The sequence below is a fragment of the Pantherophis guttatus genome, chromosome 1, assembly GCF_059756535.1.
Source record: "Pantherophis guttatus breed Tessera chromosome 1, ASM5975653v1, whole genome shotgun sequence".
Classification (NCBI taxonomy): Eukaryota; Metazoa; Chordata; class Lepidosauria; order Squamata; family Colubridae; genus Pantherophis; species Pantherophis guttatus.
In genome coordinates, this window is record NC_142063.1 from 292802453 (window position 1) to 292813806 (window position 11354).

General features: G+C 41.6%; 1 protein-coding gene across 1 annotated transcript in view; it reads right to left on the minus strand.

Moving 5' to 3' along the window:
- Nucleotides 1-11354, minus strand: part of GALNT14 (polypeptide N-acetylgalactosaminyltransferase 14) — a 329955-nt gene that overhangs the window by 48169 nt on the left and 270432 nt on the right. The gene's annotated exons all lie outside the window — the stretch shown is intronic.

Below are 11354 nucleotides of genomic sequence, written 5' to 3' on the forward strand. Positions count from 1 at the left end.
AATCCCCCCCACACAATTCCAGGAAAAAAACCCCATGTCATTATATCTATGTGTGTGATATAGTTGCATTATTGCTCCACCCATTGCTACTGACAACTCAGAAAATCTCATGGTTGCTTCTCCTCTTCCGACAGGTTGGTGGTAGGGATTGGAAATTATATAGGTCTATTGATGAATACACAGTCTTCTTCTCACTCTTCAATGCAGACTTTCCCTCCAATCAATTTACAAAAATGCTTCTTCTCCTCTTCCTCTTCCTTCATACCCTTGTATTATAACCATTTAGAAATAGCTGCCTGAATGTATTCCCACAATGAATAATATTCACCACCGAAAGCATCTGCCTGACATTAATGCCGTCTGCCACCTTTCCTTAATTATTTGCCTTCACACTCTTTCATGTCATTTGCCCTTGTTGCCATTAGTTGTGATTATGGAAGGTTGTTTTATTTATAACACAAATTTCTCATATCATACATAGCAGTGTGTCATCGCATCCAATCAGAATCAGATTCAGTGACAGAAAGAGAAAATGAGGCCAAAGAAAGTGAGATAAAAATGAAGAAAAAGAAACCTTATGATTGTCATGTGTTAAATGAAAGATGAAACTTGGTAGACAATTTCAGATTCACCACAAGCAGGTGGCAAAGATAGCAAATTGGGCCATTGAACGTATGTTTCTATAATATCCATTTTTCCAGATAAATGCAAAAATGAAAAGGTGCCTGTATTTAGACCAGCATTATTTAAACCTGCTTTTCCCAGGACTCCTTCCTACTTTTAAAAATTATAGAGGACCTATAGAGAGCTATTGTTTGCATGGGTTATATTTTTCTATATTTACCACGATAAAGTTTAAAATTGACACCTGATGATTGCCTGACAGGATTTTAATACTATATTGTTTTTCAACATAGTCTAGGAAATAATTTTGATTTTATGGACCCATAAGTGGGTCTTGGGATTCCCAGGTGTCTTGGAACCACAATTTAAGAAACACTGATCTAGACCATATAAACATGAAACAATGCCTGGTCCATGAATCAAAGTTCAATTCAGAATTTGATGGTTCTGAATTTGGTGATTTCGACTAATAAAGCACAACACAGTTTTGGTACACTCTAAGTTTCTGCAAACCAATATGAGGATATGTCCCAATGTTAGAGTTACTCAAAAAGCTCCATGTTTCTAACATATGTTAGAAACATGTTTCACAACTGATTTAACAAGAACAAGAAATCCATCCTATGGGTCACCTTATTTCCATGTAAACTTTCCACAGCAAGTTTTTAGAGGTGGAAGGGATAGTTAAAGTCCTCTTTAGTGCACAGATCCAAATTAAAGAACTCTTGACAAATGGTTCTTGAATAATCATAGAAAAAAACACAACAATACACTGGGATGAAGGAAACTCCACTTCAACCCACTGGCTGGTGGGATTCAAATTATTTAACAACAGGTTCTGTGGGCATGGCTAGGTGGGTGTGGCTGTGTGGTCATGTGTCTGGGTGGGTGGGGCCAACTCAATGTCATTCATGTCAAGGGGTGCCTCACTTGGCCCCTCCCCTCCCAGCCACTCCTTGTCATGCCTGGCCTCAATGTATCTATAGTTCTGTAAAAATGTTGTTCACCTTTTTTCGACTTCATTCTCTGCATCTACATACTATAGATGTACTTTTATGGACCACTGAAAGGAGGAAATGGCTCACATACTTTGCCCAAGAGTGTGATAGGCAGGTCACAAAAAAGGCTTTTGAGTGGTTGCCACAAAGAAGGGGAGGGGGGCAATGCATTTTCCAAAGAAGCAGAAGGCAAAACAGGAAGCAATGGATGGAAACTGAACAAGGAGAGAAGCAACCTAAAACTAAGGAGAAATTTCCTGACAGTGAGAACAATTAACCAGTGGAACTGCTTGTCTCGAGAAGTTTTGGTTGCTCGATCACTGGAAGTTTTTCAGAAAAGACTGGACAGCCATTTCTCTGATGAATGATATACCACCCCTCCCCACACAAGGTCCCTTCTAAGTGTTATTCTGTTATTCTGACACCTTTCCCAGGCTCTCTACTCAGATTTTGGCATCCTCAGTTTTCCTGCCTGAGCAGGGGGTTGGACTAGAAGACCTCCAGTCCCTTTCAACTCTGTTATTCTGTTATTCCTGAGCTAAATAGCTAAGACCCTCATTGGGATCCTCTCTCTTTTGCGCCCTCTGGACTTATGAGTTAAAGAGCTGCCTCTAGACATTCATTTTAATAAGATTTTTAGAAACCTGCAGTTGAAAGTTCTTCATGCCTCCTTAGCCTGAAGACCCAATTTCATTTGGAATTTAATCCCAAGATGATTGCCCTTTTGGCATTTCTCTTGATACTTCTCCAAATTGCACCCCCAAGAAGCCACATCTCCATTGCTCTCTCTCTCTCACTCGCTCTCTTTCTCTCTCTCTCTCTCTCTCTCACACACACACACTCACACACAGAGACACAATTTAAGCAAATCCCCTTGTCTTGGAGACTTTAGAATCATAGGTTAGCAGAAGGTACCTTGGAGGTCTTATAGTTCAATCTTTTGCTCAAGGCAGAAGACCTCATACATACTTGCAGGTTCACAGACATCCTGGTTTTGGCTGCAAGAACTGCAGGCAGCCTTCCTGGCCACACAGTTGTTCCTCCCGCCTCCCCATGCAAGGCGAGAGGCCCATGCGGCAGTGGCAGAAGGCGAGCTCCAGAGTGATGATGGCGGTGGCAGAAGGCAAGTGTTGTGGTCCGCCAGCAGTTTGTGGAGCTGGCAGCGGAGTCGGACAGTGAGGAGGCTGAGGAAGAACATGGGCCAGTCTGGAGGCTGGGGAAGGCCTGGATAAGGGCTCTGCGTTGGAGGCAGAGATGGGGCCAGGGCCATCTGGGAGTGATGTGCAGACTCCAGAACCTCCAGAGGCTGACAGCAGAGAGGCAGAGAAACAGGAGGAGCCTGTTCCTAGTACATACATGAGAAGAACTGCCAGAAGGCAAGAGCAGCTAAGGTAAAAAGGACAACTCGGGAGTAAGGCCAAGAGATGATTGCCCCTCCCATAAGGCTGAAAAGACCAGCAATGGCTCTTGGGCTCTTTGTCGGAAAACAACGTTGATAAGATTTGTTTCTTGTCTTGCTGCATTTATTTCTTATCAGCGTCTTCTGCTTCTGAACTTTTGCCAAGAAAAGCCTTTGGCAGGTTGCCTAATTAGACCAAGATTGGTGATAAGGCTGAAGAATTGTATTATGAAGAATTTGTTTTGAATTAGTTTGGACTATGCTGAGAATGAGTTAATTCTCAGCTGTTCTAATAAAGTCTGTTTGTTTTAGAACTGATGGCATCTCATAATACCTACTTGGGCCTGGGTCACAACAGTGAGTTTCAGAGTGGTGGCAGCAACGGTGGCAGAAGGCAAACTCTAGAGCAGTTGTGGAAGGCGGAAGGCGGAAGGTGGCAGTGGAGGCAGAAGGTGAGCTCCAGAGTGGCAGCGGCAATGGAAGGCAAGCTGCAAAGTGGCAGCGACAGTGCTCCGGGGGAGATGCAAATGTCCCGGGGCTGCATGCGCACACCACAGCAGAGCAGCAGTCTTGGCCCCAGTGTGGTATCTCCCCTGAAGGCCGTCCGCCCACCTGCTGGCTGGGCTAGCAGCAGCGTGTCCTCCTGTCATGGGCTGGATGTGAGACCCAAGGCAGAGGAGAAGGCATGGGGGTGGCACTCGCCTGGAGGCCCCGCAGAAGCCGAACACACCAGGCCCAAAAGGCGAACGAGCCTCTCCGTGTCTGCCTGAGGCAGCTCTTTGGCTGAGAGCAGAGGGTTTCTGTCCCCCGATGTCACCATCAGCCTTACCTTCCAGAGCTTCCATAAACCTCCACCAGCCTAAACACCCTGCCCTTCAGATCCCAATGGGGCCAACGTGTGGCTGCCCATGAAGGTAAGGCTGATGGTGGGTAGCCCTTGGGAAAGACACTGTGCTGGGGCTGAGACTGCATCTCCATTGCAGTGTACATGTGGCGCCCGGGACATCCGCCCACCCTCCCAGAGCACCACCACCACTGGGCATTGGCCCCATTGGGATCTGAAGGGCAGGGCGCTCGGGCCGACAGAGGCATGTGCAAAGTCTGGAGCTCCTCGAGGCCTTTGGGACAGATCAGGTCATCCAAGGCTTTGCTCCCCAGGAAGGGCTCCTTCGTGGAGGGCTGTGGCCCAGACCAGGTGCTTTGTCTCGGACTTCAAGAAGTGGTAGGAGGCACAAGGAGAAAAGCAGTAGGGGGCTGAGAGAAGTGGTAGGAGGCAGAAGGAGAGAAACGGATTGAGGCTGAGAGAAGAGATAGGAGGCGGAGTGCAAGAGAAATGGGAGGCTTTGGAGACAAGCACCCTTCCCAGCCCCGCTTCGCCAAGGGGGCGCCCAGCTGTGTTTACCTGTTCTGCTGCTGGAGCGGTTGGGAGCAGCCCGAGGCGAGCGTTCGGGAGCAGGCCAAGACAAGCAGGAGGCTGCCGCATCGTAGGCCATGGCTAAGGCAGGCAAGCAGGCTGGGCCCTGTGGCCACATGATCAAGGTAAGGGAACCAAAGAGCAGTTGCAGCTATGCCGTGATGTGACTAAGGCACCAGCCAAGGTGTGCAAGGGCAATAAGTAGTGACTGGGCAGGGTGGGGTGGTGCCAGCCAGCAATTTAACAACTGGTTTGGCCGAAGTGGTGCGAACTGGTTGAATCCCACCACTGAAGTAGATGAAGGAAAGTTCATGGGATTTTGGAACAATTGGTTTTGCTTCTATTCATACTGCTTTTTCTGACATTAATCTGGAATCTTAGATGTGTACAGTAACAATTCTTAAAATACTTGAAAATTGCTATCAGCTTCCTCTTCTCTTTCCAAAGCTAAACATACCCAGTTGCCTCAACTTTCTTTATAAGCATCTTCATAAGTATTCATAAGCATTTACAAGCACTGAATTATACTGCTGATCCACATTCAACTTGTGAACTAAATTTTCAATATCCTTTTTACATCTGGAATTCTTCAAAGCAACCTTTTGGCTTGCCTGGGCTGCATTGTACAAAGAGGAATTGTTTTCGGCCGCATATAAAATATATAATTAATGTATACAAGTAATAAACTCCCTTTTTGAAATATTTTTATTATCTTGTGGGGCTGCATTACTAGCTGTCCAGGCAGGCCTGAAGGCCATGGGTTGAACACACCTGGTTCCTTATTTTTTATTTCTAAAGTAATTAACAGTATAAGGTAATCCTTTCCACCAGCTGAAATTTGTCAAAAAAATGCAGCATATTTCAGTGACACAATCTCAGTGCTTTAGGAACAAGTGCTTCCCACATGGCAGCATACAGACTTCTGGACAAACCTTCATAATTGAATCTTGTTTGACACTTAACCGATAACCCACCTTGCAAAGTCAGCTACATTTGCTGTTGCTTACTACTCTTTCAGAAAAATGAATCAAACATTTCATATTTTTCCTTGTATCTATGTTTTGTCCTCACTGCATATTCCTGATGTGCTGCTGAACATATGAAAGGATCCTTTCAACTGAACATGCCTGTAACAATACTGGAGAATAATCAAATATATAGTATTAATCACATGATCAATAAGTTCTGGTTTTGAAGGGTGGCATTGATTTTTTTAATGGCCACTCTGGACTTTAACTGCCTAACTTCTTCATCTATTTGGATCTATTATTAACTTCTCACATGGCACCGCATAACATTAATTTAACTCTCACATAATTTGGGAAATTCTATTGACCTTTTCAAGAGACTAAGGCCATAGGACTAATTTATTCTACTTCAAAATATTGAATACTGTTTGAAAATTAAATGTTAGAATGTAACACTAGCATATTGTTCATGATTTAGTGCAGAATCTCCCTTCCACCCACCCAGCTTATAATTATCAGGGAGAATTCAAAGATACTTCTCATTTTGGCTGATTCATATAAAGCAATATAACTTAATGTGCTACCTGCAACATCTCTCCTCAAAATAGGAAGATTTGTCTTTAAAAAGAAAAAAAAAACCCTTTCAGTTGGAAATAGAATATTGCCATCCAGTAATTCATTACTGTGGCATTACAAAGATTGATTCCTTTTTGTAAAAAAATGCCTTGGGCCTCATAATTACATTTTCAAGAAAAGTTATTTGCTTGAAACAAATTGGTAATGGTAGATGCATCAGTCCTCTAAATAAAAGCAGCAAAGCATATGAGCACACTTCTCCATGGATATGCTGAACCAGTTTCCCTCTTAATGATACACTGTTGTTTTGTGATGCTCTCATCTGGGGAAAAAATGCTGATATCTTCAGCCAAATCTACTGCTTTACAAAGAAGAATGTGCTTTACAAGACCCACATAATACATTGAGGTGTGCATATGGTCACATCATTCCTCTGATAAGCACTTATCGAGATGAGGCATGCATACAATGTGTGCAATAAAAACATGACTCTTAGGTATGTGAGTTGCAGCGGTGGGTTTCTACTGGTTCGCCCCGGTTTGGGCATAGTGGTAGTGGCGGTAGTGAGAGGCTCTGCCCACCCGCCTGGATGTCATCATGGATGCTCTGCGCATGCGCAGAAGCGCCATGCACAAGCTCCCGATTCCAAATCGGTAGCGAAGGTAAGAGGAACCCACTACTGGTGAGTTGCATGAAGGTCCAATTTTGAAATCAGAAAAAATGGTGATGAAAATGAGTGGGATAAAACTCACTGAGTGGACAAAATAGCTTTTTGGGATAGGAAAGAATAGCTTAATACTTGGTAATTGCATCAAAGTGAAAGAGAATTTGGCTCAAGAGAAGTCCAATTGGTGATAGTAAAATGTTCTGCTAGTATTCCATAACTAAACACATAGGGTACAGTGAAGAGATGCCCCAATATATATTGAATTAAGCAAGCATGAAAGTATTGAAAGCAGTTGCCATGGTATGGAAGATGGAACATAGTTCTGAGGAGGAGGATGACACTCTACTGAAACAATGATCATTGCGCTCTATTTTACAAAAGAAGAGGAAAAGAAAGGAACATCTTTTATAAAGATATTAAATGATGTGTGTATTGGTGGGGAGCAGAATTCTAAGGCTCTAATTTTCCGTCAGGATCTTGGGACAATATAGGGAGAACTGAGTAAGTCTGAGTTGTTTTATTATTAAGAAACACTGCTTTTTAGAGGGGTCAAGGGCACTAGAAATAGCCTTTATCTCTTGTGAGCAAGCAGAGAAATGTGGATGGGATTAGGGGTGTTACCAGTTATTTCACTGCAATTTCCTTATTAGGCTTGTTTTAGTCAATCACATCAGGCTGGCTCTTCTTTGCCACTGATCAATTTCATTCTGCCTTTGTTAACACTGAACCACACTTCTTTCTTTTCAGCAAGGAAAGGATTATTGGGGAGGGTTGTTTAAGGGCAAGAACAGTTCTTTTGGGTCCATGTTTGTATAGTCAGGGGAAGCTCAAAATAAACTTTCATTTCAGCCAAAACACAGGCTTCTTTACAAATTCTCAAGACAAGTTTGCAAACTGAAACAAAGTGAGCATGATAGCTGATAGATCCTGAAGCCAGGTCAGAACAGGCTTAAACAAAAAAAAAAAAAAAAAAAAAAAAAAAAAGTGAAGCTGGAATTAACTCAGCAACTGGTTGTGGGAGAATGTGGGAGGGCATCGTCTTTTGGTCATTGTTAGCTAACTAGACTAAATGGAAGTGCCCTTTTTTTGTTTGTGGCCTTTCTCTCTGAAGAACAATATAGAACAAATCTGGGTGGAAAGAAGTGAACAGTGGAATAGTGGTGGTGAGGACAGCTTTATTTGTACAGGAAAGACCCACTATAATGTGATCACAGGTCACCTTCACATCGTCTAGTGCAGTGGTTTCCAACCTTGGCAACTTTAAGCCTGGAGGACTTCAACTCCCAGAAATCCCCAGCCAGATTTGCTTTGCTTTGCTGGCTGGGGAATTCTGGAAGTTGAAGTCCTCCAGGCTTAAAGTTGCCAAGATTGGAGACCCCTGGTCTAGTGTGATGCAGGAAAATTCAGCCAGGACAGGTTTTAAGAAACAAAAACAAAAAAGAGTCCCTCTCTGTTGATGGCTTGGATCTCATGAGACCTTAAATTAGTGGGGCTCTACTGAACACTCAGAACTGCAGGTGACCCCCAAAGCCTTGTATGCAGACTCCAGAGACACCCAGATGTTAAGAGAAAAATGTTTTGAAAATGTAATGTTTGTCGGTTTATATGTTTATTCTCATCTCAGCCCTTAATGAAGTCCAGGCTATCAGTAGATCATATTCATAAAACAATCAATTTGCTATTTTTATTGATTGATTGATTTCAATCATGGCCATCTCACAACCATGACTCTGTGTGGCTAACATTTTTTTTTTTAAAGTACAGCCAGTAAAATAAGAATAAAAACTAAAGGTAAAGAAAGTAACGTAATATGGCCAGGAGGAAACCAGAAACCAACCTACCAGGGCTTAAGTAACTTCACAATCCCCAAATCTGGTAAAATAGCCAGGTCTTTGTCAAAGGCCATTGGGATCACGCTTAACTTATTTTCGGGTGGTATGGTGATCCAGAGGGCAAGCACTGTTACAGAAAAGCCAACTAGTTGTACATGACAGCTTTCCAGGAAAGTGAAGGCTGGAGGCAGACTGTCTTTGCGGATTAGTCACAACTCCTGTGCAGGTTGCCGATAACAAACCATTCATCTGTAAAGCTGTAATTGAGGCATGAAACTCAGATGGGAATTCAGGCAGAAACCCTGGAGGCATCAACCTGGCTTAGAATTTATAAACTGGTATGGGATATCAAAGCTTGCATCTTGCTATACTGTGCATTATTTCATTGTTTTACTTTATTAAACTACTTACAATTCTTTTTTTGTGAAGTTCTCACTCAAAAAGTGGTAAAATTCTTTCTACTATCTAATCAATTTTGTGTCATGACTCTTTCTCTGGGCTTTAACTATCCCATACAGTAAAGCAAGTAAAAAATAAAGGTGGGATATATTTATATAATATAAAATAAATACCAAAGCTGATCAGCTCCCACTGTAAACTTCTACCTGAAACCTATTGTTTGCTGTGGATTTATCCATGGAGTACCCTGGGACTCAACAATCACTTCAAGTAGGGAGTGTGAAGAGATATAATGTTAGACCTTAACCTGCCAAGGCAGCTTGCAAATGATATAAATTAAAATTTTGTTCTTTTGGCCCAGCTCCATCCACTACTATTTGCAATAGGACCTCTGGTACATGCATCTTTGGTATATATTCTATCATAGGATAGATTTCTTTAATTTATTTTTGAGATATAAGGCTCTATGTTACTTTATTATTCCATTACAGTGTCGCTTGCTGTCACATACTTTGCTTTTTGGACTCTTGCCACAATTTAGAAATCAGACAAAAGTTGTTTTGCTGAATGAATAATAGAAATGGAAATATGGGATGGAGGTCATTTGCTGATTCAATGCATTTGATATCGCTATGAAAAATATAAGTCTATTAAATCAAAACCAACTGATCCTGTCACTGTGAGAAGCCAATTAAGAAAACATTATTTTTTTAAGGGCCAAGGGAGGTAGACAAAAAGCATGGTGAAATAGTAGTTGCCCTTTCAACACTAGCCTGAAGGTGGCAGAATTAACATTCCAAACACTTCTCTGAACACTGGACATAGGCATGCAAGATGGGTATTATTATAACATAATAAATTAACTATTGAAAATTTGTTTAACATAAACACAATCTTTTCTTAATCTGAGAGTTTCAGTGACACAAAAAGCTTAAGTACAGAAAATGCATTAACAGCTTTCTACATAGTAGTTTTGCAGCACTGGAACCAATGTTGGATCTAACACACATGGCCTTGTGACTTCATCATGACATGCTACTAATATACAATGTACAGTTGAAAACAGAGATGGACAAGAATAATTTTGCAATGACTTTGATACAGTGGTGAAATCCAATTTTTTTTACTACCGGTTCTGTGGGCGTGGTTTGGTGGGTATGGTGTGGCTTGGTGGGCATGGCTTGGTGGGCGTGACAGGGGAAGGATACTGAAAAATCTCCATTCCCACCCCACTCCAGGGGAAAGATACTGCAAAATCCCCATTCCCTCCTCACTCCTGGGAGAAGGATATTGCAAAATCTCCATTCCCACCCCACTCTGGGGCCAGCCAGAGGTGGTATTTGCCGGTTCTCCAAACTGCTCAAAATTTCCGCTACCGGTTCTCCAGAACCTGTCAGAAGAACCTGCTGGATTTCACCCCTGCTTTGATACCATCATTGTCAGATGCCATCAATCAAGCTCTCAAAAAAGCAAATTCAGTTGAAGGCCATCAGTATTGGAATTCAAAAAAGAAAGAACACAAGAGAATTTGTCAGCAGATTTAGAAGACTCCCAAACATTGTCTTTAAAAAAGAGAGAGCAGAAAATATTTCTAAATTAATCCTACTGGTGTCCATACGGGGAAAGAGGGAGGAGGCATGATGTCATGCACATTATATAATCTTAAAATGACATGAATTACATACAACACATCATTTCCATCATGGCATGAAAGATATAAATTATATAATTAATATGATTTGCAGAATGAGGAACATGACACTTTTGTAACTTCTACAAGATGCTACTCCCTATGGGAATTCAGGTTATTTACTAGCTATGGAAAACTGAGGAAAATAACTTGGAAGAAACAAAATAACTTTTAATCTTTACCATAATTTATAACAGCTTTTCCCAACTTGGTGCTTTCAAGATCTTTTGAACAATTTCCAGAATATCAAATACTCCAACATATCTGGAGGGTTCCCTTTTAAGGAAGGCTTGCTGATAATGAGGGCACAAATTGCTAATGCATGAGCATGAGCATTTTTATTTCAGAAAGGAATATACATCAACGTTTTAGTTGCAAAAACTAATTCCCACAAAAAATGAAACTATCTCCTTACTTGGTCCACTTTCCTTAAAAGAGTAACAACTGCTTTGAGTTTGCAGGTTTTTAACTATTGTATGATTATTTGTCACTCTCTAATTTTAAACTGTAAACTAAATAGCATAATTTTCCTAAGTGCCTGCATTAGTGCCCAATTCTATAAAAATACAGAACTAAAAACACCGAGCAAACAAAAAACTAGAAAGGAAATACAACACAACAGATAATCACCAAAAACATTTCAGATCATTTTAAAAACAAATTACAGGGAAAAATTATAAAGTGCTGGTTTACCAGGAACAAGGATTCTGCAGCCACAATGCCACTATCAAGAATTCTTTTTTTCTCTATACCACAGGCTGCTACTGTTAGTGGCATCTCAAGCAAG